This window comes from Octodon degus, unplaced genomic scaffold (assembly GCF_000260255.1).
Source record: "Octodon degus isolate 3935 unplaced genomic scaffold, OctDeg1.0 scaffold00104, whole genome shotgun sequence".
NCBI classification, from domain to species: domain Eukaryota; kingdom Metazoa; phylum Chordata; class Mammalia; order Rodentia; family Octodontidae; genus Octodon; species Octodon degus.
In genome coordinates, this window is record NW_004524680.1 from 5,421,030 (window position 1) to 5,432,828 (window position 11,799).

The 11,799-nt window shown below is 47.9% G+C and overlaps 1 protein-coding gene across 1 annotated transcript in view; it reads left to right on the forward strand.

Annotated features, from left to right (window-relative positions):
• Tsnare1 (t-SNARE domain containing 1) overlaps positions 1–11,799 on the forward strand; it is a 78,553-nt gene that overhangs the window by 12,078 nt on the left and 54,676 nt on the right.

An 11,799-nucleotide genomic window follows, 5' to 3' on the forward strand; every position in this document is an offset into this window, starting at 1 on the left:
CCCACCCTACCTCACTGCATCCCATCTCATTCCATCCCATCCCATCCCACCCTACTGCATCCCATCCCATCCCATCCTACCCTACCCTACCCCATCCCATTCTACCCTACCCCATCCTATCCCACCCCACCCCACCCTACCCTACCCCACTGCATCCCACCCCATCCCATCCTATTCCACCCTACTTCATCCCATCTCACCCTACCTCATCCCATTGTACCCTACCCCAACCCACTGTATCACACCCTACCCCACTGTATCCCACCCCATCCCATCCCATCCCATTCCATCCCACCCCACCCATTCCACTCTACCCCACCCCACCCCACCCCACCCCACCTCATCCCACCTCATCCCACCTCATCCCATCCCATCTCATCCCATCCCGTCCTATTCTATCCATTCCATAAAAACTGTTGTGATTTGTTGAGTTGGTTTCAGACCACTGGGTGCCAAATGTACTCTCTGTGTTTGCTCTCATTTATTTTTTAAGACATAGTATGTCACTCACTGTGGTGGCAAGACTGGCCAGAAACTCCTGGGCTCCTGTGATCCCCCTGCCTGAGTGTGCCACCACACTTGGCTCTGTTTTTCATATTCAGCAGCAATATCAGCCATCAGATCCAGCCCCATGGATTGCAGTGGGAGCTGGGAGGAAGGTTTTTGCCCAGGGTCACAAGTGTTCCTGGAGGCTCAGGCAAAGCTCTTAGCAGAGAAAGTATGCAGTGCCCAGGAGATCAGCGCAGGCCTGCTGTCCTGTGAGTGAGTGTGGGGCCCCGGGCAACTGTGGCAACTGTGGGGAGCAGAAGTGGGCAGTCCCTGGGCTGCAGGAGCAGGAGATGAGCGGGCCACGGAGGAAGCTGAGATCCATGGGTGAGATCCTGCTGCAGAGATGAAGGCTCTGTTCTGTTGTGGAAGCTGCCTAGACACGTCACGGGTGGGGCCCGGGAGCCCAGGGCTGTGACTGGTTGACCGATGCTATCCATGGGACATCTGTGAGATCTGCTCACATGTCCGGTTGTGTGTACAGTGAGGACCAACATGTCCTCTGCCACACGATGTGGCAAAGCTAGTGGTGCCCATAAGAGGTTCTAAGCTGGTGCTCAAGCCCTAGCAGCCAGAGGGTGGCTCTTGACTGCACTTAAGACAGGCAGCAGAAAGTATGCAAAGAACTTGAGACACAAGTGAGGCCAACACTGGTGGACCACTAGTGGGCATGCACTCTGCCCCTCTCTGAAACCAGCACCTGCCTCGTAGTGTCTTCTTCCTTACCCTGGGGAATCATCTGGGCTGTTGTTATCTGTGATGTCCTTGGTGTCCTGGAAGCTTGTGGGCTCTGTCTGTGTGCTAGGGGGTGTCACAGGGCCCTGGGACCCCTAGGGCCAAGGGCTAGGATGGCCACTTGAAGTCCAGACCATGGGGACTGTTAAGGTTTGGATCTAAAGTCTCATATGCTTGGAAGATCATTGGGGTTTGAAGGGCTGTACTCGTTTGTGTAGTGTCCCATTGGTGGGTTCAGTAGCTGAATGTGGCCTGTGTGGAGGTGGAGCCCTGGGCTGGGACCTAGAAGGGAGTCTTCTTGTCCCTGGCTCCTTCTGTCTCTTCTTCTTGGCCACCATGGCTTGAGCACTTTTCCCTCCACCAGGTCCCTCTGCCATTCTGTCCCCCCTGCTGGGAGCCAGTTGACTGAGGGCTGAAACCATGAGCCAAAATAAAACTATCCCCCTTTAAATTGGGAGCATTGGGTGTTTTGTGCCAGTGAAGCGAGAGTGGCTAACCCAGGGCTCTTGCTTGTCATGGAAAAGCCAAGGCTGAGAGGCCTGGCTCGCTCAGTTGGCACTGTGAGAGAGAAGCCACTGTGCCTCACTCTGTCTCTCCCAGTGCTGGGCCTTTAGATAGTGACATAGCCTTTTAATCTAATCTAATCTAATCTAATCTAATCTAATCTAATCTAATCTAATCCAATGTAATTATTAAGGTAATATTCACATATGAAAACTTACCACCTTACCCATTGTACATTGTACGATTAGGTGGTTTCCAGTGCATTCTTGTTTTGCATCTGTCCTCACCACCTAGCCCCAGAGCATCTTCATTCCCTCAGAGGCAGCCCGCATCCTTTAACACTCGCTCTCCTTTCTCTGCCTCCAGATCCAGTGCTGGCAGTCTGATTTCTGCTTCTAGCTTTGCCTGCCCTCGCCATTGCTATGAATGACGCCCACACCCCGTGCCCCTGTGTCTGGTCTGCAACGCTTGGAGCATAGCCTTCTTGTTCAGTGGGTGTGCACCTCCCCACAAGGCTGCTGTGATCCTTTTGGAACATGGACTGCTCTGTGCCCCAGCCCATGCCTCTAACCGTAGACCTGAAGCAAACATCCCTTCTCTGCTGTGGCTCCTGTGTACTTCATGCTCTGCACAAGCTGACCAATTGCCCTGATGAGGTGGAATGAAAAAGCACAGTGGTGGGGTTTCTTAGGGTTTGGACAGTTAGCTTGTGGCCTGCAGCTAGATAGCTAGCTGGGAGTAGGACAGTGTTTGCTGTGGATTCCCCCATTGTGAGGTCATACTGTCACTTAGCCATCGTTTCTGGGCAGGGTGGTTGTGCTCAATCCCAGTCAGCCCCTCAGAGGTGACAGTGGTCTGGAGTACAGAGTCCTGGGAGGCTCGCCTGACGCCTGGCTTCCTCGGACCAGAGGGTCATGGGCTGGGCCTTGAGCACCAGGATAGGACGTGGAGGGGAGCACTGGGCTGGGAGCAGAACGCAGTGTTCCACACGTGTGTGTGACTCCCCCGTGGCCACCCTTGTTTCATTGATGCTGGGTACACGATACACAGCATCTGTAAATGTTCTTGTCAGTTCGGTGAGCTCTGCCCAATGACAGACCCATATAACTTCTACCTCAGTGAAGGGAAAGACTGTTCTGGTGGCCTCAGACGGTTCTCTTAGGCCTGCCTCGTCAGCCAGTTCTTCCTGTAATCTCTGCGAATCTCCAGTGTCATTGTGTGTTTGATGGCTGCAGTTTTACATTCCTGACTCATGCAGCATGCGTTCTTACGTCTGACTTGGTCCTGGGCCCAGACTGCATGTGTGCTGGCGCAGACGCACCTCGTTTTGTGCCTGAGACCTGCTCCTGAGATTGGTCCTTCAATGAATTGGGTACGCAATGAGGAGTTGTGTACAGTATGCACATTAAGATATTCAGAACAAAGAAATGGATGAAGGAAACTTGAACTTGGTGCTTTTGCTTATGTGTACGACTCTTACATGCAATTCTGTATTGCATAACAAAACACACACCTATAGTGCTGTCAGCAAAAATAACTGTATGCAAGAATTAGTTCTGTTGTGCTGTGGAGGAAGCTGCCACAGGCTGCACCGCCACGCATTCTTGGGTAGTAAGTTGAACAGGGCACCTCCGGTGTGACTCTGCAGAGCTGTTATGCAGGTAAGTTCTTTAGCGATGGCAGGCAGTTGTGGGTAGTCACAGTGTGTGTTTCTGTCCTCACGCTGGTGAGCACTTCCCTGTTTCCAACCGTGGCTGTGCCTGAGTGTCAAAGTGCTAGCGGCATTTGCATAAAATCTTTAAACGGGCGAACATTTTCACTGTTTCCTGCGGTAATAAGTATCTAGGAGTTAAACTGCTGGCCTGTGTTTAGTATGACTTTTTAAGAAATGCCAAACTGTTTCCTATATTGGTCGGACCATTTTAAACTTCCCTGAGCAGTGGGAGCGAGCATGCTTGTTCTTAGCCCTTACCAACACTGGACGTTGTCAGACACTGTAAGTTTAAACTCAGCACCCTGCACTTGCCAGGCAAGCACTTCTTCTACTGAGCTAGCTCCTTGGCTCTGTATTGTGATGTCTTATTGATTGTGGATTTAAATTATATTTCTCTGATAGTGAGTATCCTGCTGTGGGCTTATTGGTCATTTGTGTATGCTCTTTGATGTGGTGGTGTTCAAATCCACTGTTGGTGTTGTGTTTGGTTATTGGATTATGTGAGCCCGTTTATGCTGTATCATTGTTAGATATCTGTATTTGCATATTTTCTTTCAGACTGTGTACTGGACTGCCTTGATTACTGTCTCTGTGAAGTACATAGTGGTATGAATTAGGAAGTGTTTCTTCCTCTTGTGTTCTGAGTTTGTGTAGAACTGGTATTATCCCTCTGTGAATATTTGGTAGGAGTTACTGATAAAGCCACTGAGCCTGGAGTTTTTTGTTATGGGAAGATTTTGAGCTACAAGTTCATTTTCTTTCAAGTTACAGGACTGGGCCTGCTATCTGCTTCTTCTCCAGTAAACCGCACATGTTTCAAGGAGCTCATCCATTTATTAAATTGTCATACTAATTGCCATGAAATTGGGCTGTGATCCTTGGTGGCCTGTCATGTTGCTCAGGCTATTGGATGAGCATCTTCTGTGGGGTCTGCAGGGTCTGCAGGGGGGCTTCCTTCTTCATTTCTGGGGTTGGTATTCTGTATCCGCCCCATAGCTCTTGATTAGGCTGGTTTAAGTCTATTGTCTTAGAATGAGTCTGATGTAAATTTATTGATTGTTTCAAAGAATAAAAGTTTTATTTCATTGATTTTCTCTAATGTTAACTTTGCCCATCTTTATTTTCCTCCTTCTGTTTACTTCGGGTTTAATTTGCTTTGGTAGATCACTGACTTGGGACTGTTCTTTTCTAACAGAAGTGTTGAACATTATGAATTTTGCTCTGCCCATTGCTATCCAGATTTAAATATGTTGTGTTTTAATTTTATTCAGTGAAAATATTTTCTGATTTCCCATGTGATTTCTTATTCTACTTATGGTTATTTAAATCTGTGGTGTTTAATTTCAAGTAAATATATATACTCACAGATAGCTTTGCGTTATTGATTTTAGTTAAACGTGTTGTGTTCAGAGACTATTTTTTATATGAGATCAGCTGTCATAAATATGTTGAGACAGTGACTGTCCCATGTGTGTTGACAAGAATGCATTTGCAGCCATGATTGGAGGCTGTTCTGTCCTGTCACTCAGGCTGAGCTGGCTGGCAGTGTTTTAGATCCGCTGTCTCTTCACTGCCTTTCTGTCCCTTTTTGTCCCGTTAGCTGCTGAGAGATGAATGTCAGCCACAGACTGGTTGTGGATTTGGGATTTCTCTTCCCAGCTCTGTCACTTGGTGCTCTGTATCAGTTTTCCAGTGGTGATCGTAGCTTTAGAATTATTTTCTTGCAATCACTCGGCTGTTTATTATTGTAAGATGTCCTGTTATTTTTGGTTGCATTTGCTTTTCTGTTCTGCTCTATCTGATATTGCACAGTCACTCCAGCTTCCTTGTGGCTTAGCTTGACATGTTATATTTTTCCACTTTTCTTGCTTATTAGCTATATCTAAGCATATATATATATATATATATATATATATATATATAATACATTTTTATATACACTGTGTAGTAAAGTCTGGCTTTTAATCCGATACGATGAACTCTGTTTCCAGTCAGAGTAGTTTGCTCTGTGCTTTCGGATTGATGCTTTGGCATCAGTGGCACCGTTCCACGCGCCACACTCCTCACTTGCCAGATGTGACCAAACAGCACTAAAAATGTGGCTGTTGCAGCTGAGGAGCTAAATTTATAATTTCATTTAATTACAGTTTACATTTAGATTGCCGCACACGGCTTCTGGCTACTGGTTGGCCAACTCATGCTCAGAACATTTCATCTTCAGTGTAAATATGCTGTTGTGTTTCTGTTCAGATTTGCCATCTTGGTATTTGCTTTCCATATTTCCGTCCTTTCTCTCTTCCTTTGTATTTTGGAATTATTGAGCATCGTTCAGTGGGCTGTTCTCCCTGCACCGTTTGCTTACTAGCTATTCCTGTTGGGGTGTTTTTAGTGTGTTGCTTTATAATCTGTCTGTCTGTCTGTCTGTCTGTCTGTCTGTCTGTCTATCTATCTATCTATCTATCTATCTATCTATCTATCTTTAACTTTGTACAGCCTACTTTAAAATATATGAAGCTGTCCTGCATGTACTATACAAACCTTACTGCAGCTACTTTCCTTTTAGCTCTTAGTCCTCTTTGTAATTATTTTCACACATTCACTGCTAAATGTGGTCATTTTATGTGGTTATTACTGGTCTTAACTAGCAGCACGTTATTACTGATTTTGCTTTAACAACCCATTGTCTTTTAAAATAGAAGTAAATGTCATTTAAAATTTACCTTGTGATTTTTCATTCTGGTGTTTTTCAGTTCCTTTTTTTTTTTTTATCTTTTATTTCTTTATTTGGTACAGGGTCTCCCGCTGTACCAAATGTATGTATGCAGCTCAGCCACGTAGTCATCCTCCTGCCTCAGCCTTCCCAGTGCTGGGATTACAGGTGTGTGTCACCACACCCAGTTTTGGTGGCAGGCATGGCATGCAGTACCGGGAATCGAACCTGGGTCCTTGTGCTTGCCAGGCAGGCGCTTAGACAGCCGAGCTATCTCCTCAGCCCCCAGTTCTTTATTTAGATCCAATTTTCCTTTTATTGGCACTTTCGACCTGAATAACATTTGAACGTTTCCTGTAGTGCACATCTGCTTGGAACAGATTCTCTCAGCTTTTATTTGTAGAAAATAAATCTTCATTCTGCCTCTATTTTTGAAATACATTTCCATTGGGTGTAAAATTCTACCTAAAAGTTTCTTTTTCTTTCAGTTCTTTAAAGATACCACTCAATGAAGTCTGTGTAGCGTCTTGTTCTTCTGTATGTTATTTGTAGCTGTTCTTTGGTCCCTTTCAAGATTTCTAACTAATGACTGCTTTTTAGCAATTTGACTGTACTATGCTTTGGGAGTGTTTGTTAATTTTTAATAGACTGCTTGGGACTTGTTGAAATTCTTGATTCTTGAAATATATAGTTCCATAAAATGTGGATGCTTTGGGTCATTATTTTCTGAAATTCCTTTTGATTGATTGCATGTACCTTGATTTTGATTTATTGCTCTGTGTGTGTGTGTGTGTGTATGTGCGCGCGTGTGTGCGTGCATGCGTGTGTGAGTACACGCAGGTGTGTTTGCACAGACTGCTTGCTGTGGCCCTGGCCCTCGGGGCTATCTTCACTTGTTTTAGTGTTTTTCTATCTCGTTGGCTTGGTTTCCCTGGCTCGCACTCGAGCTCACTGGCCTTTCGCTCTGCAGCGTCTCCACTTCTCGGCTGGGCGGTGGAAGCTCACTCTCAGTGCGCTGTTCTCCATACTTAATCGTTTCTCATCACCCGCTCCGTGGTTTGCTCTTTGCTTTTCTGTCTTCCTTCTCAATGTTTGTAACTGTGCATCAGAATTCAATGGAAAATGTAGGAGGCAGAATGAAGATTTATGTTCTACAAATAAAAGTTGATCAGTCACTAGTAGATGGTTTTCTCTACCACTCTGTCTCCTGTCTACCACTTTTGGACCTGTTCTTGCTGACTTATTTTTCTCATGATTATAAGTCACAGTGTCCTGTTTATTCATTTATCTATTAATCTTTAATTGTGTATTATTATTATTATTATTATTATTATTATTATTATTTTGATGGTGGTACTGAGGTTCAACCCAAGACCTTCACAGTAAATTATGTTGCCAGCCCTTTTTTTATTTTTCTATTTTGAGAGAGGGTTTCATTATGCTGGTAAACTGCCCAGACTGAGCTTCCACTGTGGTTCTTCGGCTTCTGTCTTTCTGAATGCTAGGATGGTAGGTGCGCATCACACTGCTGGCTAATTGTGAGCTTTGTATGTTTTCATGGTGGATTCAGTTATTTTCTTTTTGAAAACAAATTAGACTTTGGCCAAAGGGCAGTATTTCAGTTACTTGTGGTGGAGACAAAATACTTGACATGTGAGCGAAGGAGGAAGTGTTTATTGTGTCTCCCCGTTTGCAGAGGTTTCCATTCCTAGTGGGCTGGCTTCAAGGCAGGAGGGCATGGCAGAGGGTTGCTGTGGAGGAGAAATAGTTCATGGCAGGCAGCAGGCAGCCAGGCAGCAGGCAGCAGGCAGCAGGCAGCAGGCAGCAGGTTAGTGAAGCGGCAAGTGATGATAGCAGCCCACTTTCTGTCCCTTATATTCTATCAGTTTAACAATAACCTACAACCAATGGACCAGTTTGCCCCTTATGCTCCATCCAGGCCACCTCTCCTCAGGGTGGGCAGCATTCATACCCAGAGTGCGCCCTTAAGCCTAGCTTTGCACCATGAATCAATCTCAGCAGCACACCCTTGATCCCAGGTCACACACTCTAGATGCAGCCACCTCTGAGAAGCCCCACCTAGGATCACATGAGGCTTTGTGGGGACATCTAGGTGCAAGCCACAATAGGCAGTTAAGTTATTACAGGTCTCTTTGGTCTTTTTAAGGATTGTTTTAAATCTTTCAGGGACTCCCTAGGATCGTCTTCTCCTTGGCACTGGCCTTCGCAGGTGTGGTGGCCCTTTTGTGGTCCCTGCTGACTGCCTGCATTCAGGGATGTCCCCCATTCACTCGGGATGAGCTCAGCATTTCCAGTGCTCACCGGAGAGCCTGGCGTGAGCTCCGCTGGTGGTGGCAGGAATTGGGAATCCTTTACAGAATGGCTCTTTCCTTGGCCTCATGGGTCTCTCCCTTTGGTTGGAGCCCCAGGGTGCTGTGCAGATTCCTGCCGCTCTTTGCCTCCTGTCTAGTCCCCAGTACCTGCACCCCAGCACCGGGGCCTGGCTGTGCTCAGTGTGAACCCTGAGTCTGTGAGACTGCTGGGCTTTGTGCTTCTGCCCCCGTGATCAGCAGTCTGGTGCTGCTTGTAGCACAAAGCTGTGTAATTTTAGGACTTAGCTGATTTTTCCTTTATTCTTTCAGGATTATAATATGCACTGAGTGTTGGGCAAAGTCAGACAATTGCTTCTGAAATTTCATCCAGTTCTTAGCTGTTTATATAGGACAGTAATTCTGGACGCTCTGGCTGCTTTGTGGCAGATCACGGTGCATAGCATCAGTGGTGTATTTTATGCTTTTATTTTGTATTTGGTCTTTATTTCTGCTTACTATTTACTTGTCAAGATCTCTGTAAAAATCAACCCTTGTGGTCAACTGCTGGGCTAGGTCTTCTTCCTTTGCTGACTCTCGGTGGCCTGCTATCTTCCCTGGGCTGCCTCTTCTTTGTTCGCCTGAACAACCCCTGAGCACCTGTGTGGTTCGGGTGTCACTGTTGCACACCACATCACCTATGGCTGTGTGGCCTGTGGGGGAGGGCAGTGAGGAGAACTAATGTCTTCAAGAACGAACTCACTTCTCACCTGTTTCTGTGACCCTCGTGTACCTGAGTGTGACATGCACTGTGTCTTCAGCCCCTAGTGGATGTTGTCCTGTTTGTATATCGAGCTCAGGAAGGCTAGTCGCTGAAGGAGAAGCCCTACGGTGGATGGACCACGAGTCTCTGCTGTGCTACAGGCCTTGTGGGAAACTCTGCTTCGTGGGCCCTTCAGGGACCCAAATTCCTTCCAACCACGGCTACGCACTCCCTGAGGACATCTTCTTCATCTGTGTGGAGGTGCTGTGTCAAAGCTGTGTTATGCCCCACGGCATCCCAGGCAGAACAAGACCTGAGAGCCAGTTGTGGGGTAGCCACTTCCTTTAAGCCTCTTGGAGGGAACTTGCACACTTCCCTTCCCGAAGTCTGTGGGGATAGGTTGGCCGTGTGGGCCCCCTTGGCTTTATGGAGGCTGTGAAGTGTGTACAGCTATGTGGCTAAGTGCCCAGGAAGAGCAGAGGATTTGGGGAGATAGCTAGCAGTACCCTTATTCATCTTGCCCAGGTAGGGGCAGCTAGTGTTCCCCATGGTATTCTGCCTTATGTCAGCCAAGATGCATGGCCTGCTCCAGGTGTTTCCTCAGATTTTGGTGGAAGGAATAGTCCTGGAAAGGACCCTACAGCTGTCCTCACCCCTGGACCTGGGCCTGGACTGCCTCCATCTTCTTCTAAAACATCTCTGCTTGCCCTGCCTTTTCCTGTAGGCGTAAGGTCCCAAGGCACCAGCTGGCAGTGCCCCATCCCTCCCCCTGATGGCCTCAGACTTCTCTGCACGCCAGGGCGCACAGAAGCACTCGCTGCTGTTGCCGGGATTCCTGCAGGGAATTAGGAGACTAGTCCGGTCCACAGTTGGACTTGGAGGCTGTACCTCATGCAGCCTTTCCAGGCCACACCAGGAGCATGCTAAGGGAGATCTGAGACCTCGTCTTTTTGCCCACAGGGGCCGTACAGGCTCCTGGTTATTGAGCAGATTCTGAGAAGCCTCATGAGCCTGTGTGCTCCTGGGAAGCATCCAGGCAGGATCCCAGCCTGTCCACTCAGCCTCGCGAGTGGCCCAGTCTTGGGTCTCTGGAGGTGGCTGGCTCTACCCTAAGCTTGGTGTCCTGCTGCATGTGTGGTTCCAATCCCTGTGTCCTCCCTTAGGGACAGGGAGTACCACCCCACTGCTTGGTTTCATGGCTTGTGCCGAGATGTCCTCCCCAAGCCTCATGTGATCATTGTCACCTTTTACACGTGGCTGAATTTAGGCTACGTACGTGTGGACTGAGGATGTGCTACTGGGATAAAAGGTGTGGAAATGGGAGTCCTACCTTGGCGTGAATGGCACCAATCTTTAGGCTTGTAGCCTGGATGCAGTGAAGAGAGAAAGAAGGCAAGCTCGCTGCAGCCCTTCGCTGCTCTGCGGCCTGCTTTGATGTGGTCTGCTACTCCTCTGGGATGCCCCTCTGACATGCCACCCTGCCTTAGAGCCAGCTGACTATGAACTGCAACTGCCACAAACTGAGCTAGAATAAATCTTTCCTCTTTTGGGCAGGCCAGATAGCTCAGTGGACTAACTCACCTGCGTAGGCAGACACAGGGGCCCCAGGGATCTATCCCTGGTGTGCTGTGCCCACCCTGTCCCCAGGGTGATTGAGACTGGGTGTGGTGATGCACACCTGTAATCCCAGTGCCTGGGAGGCTGAAAATCCACCCAGAAGAATCACTAGGAGTCCGATTTACATATATATAAAATAAATCTTTCCTCCCTCACTTTGGGTGTTGGATTCTTTGTCTCAGCATTGAGCAAAATAACTAATGCATCTGGGGAACTGTCTGTCCTTCCGGGGAAGGTCTGTCCCTCTCCTCGGCACAGCCCAGCCTCCTGTCCCTGCACTGGGCAGGCGTAGGTGTCGGGCCAGGCGTGCGGCCTGTGAGCCCCTGCTGCTTCGCTTCAGCCAGCCAGAGACTGTGCCTCTGCATCACCGGCCTGCGAACCAGGAAGATGTGCCACGCGCAGGAGCAGCAGTGTCGCTGCCAGCCGTTGGCCTGCCGCGTGCGCAATACAGCATCCTGGGCAGGCTTTTGTGGGGCAGAGAGGGCAAGTAAGAACACGAACCTTGCTGGGAGAGGCTGCCCTGGCTCAAAGGCGAGGGGTGGGCTGGGGGGGCAGGGGCGTTGCCCCATTTCCTGGGGAGGGCTGCCCCTCCCAGCACCAGTGGATGAGATCACTGGGTGCTGGTTGAGAGGATGTGTACAGGCAGCAAATGGCTCCTTAGTCTCCCAGGGTCTGTGTGTGATCTGCATTCTCCTCTTTTTTTTTCCATAATTTTATTGATAAACAAATAGCAATGAGAGTTTCAAATCAAATTAGTAGGACAGTTTCAATAATTAACACATTGCATACATTCTTCCTAGTGGTCAATTGCTGTACAAGATGCGGACTTGATATCCTATTTACAAACAACATTAGAACAAATCCCTCTATTCATTAAGAGAATGTAACTATATATCTATCC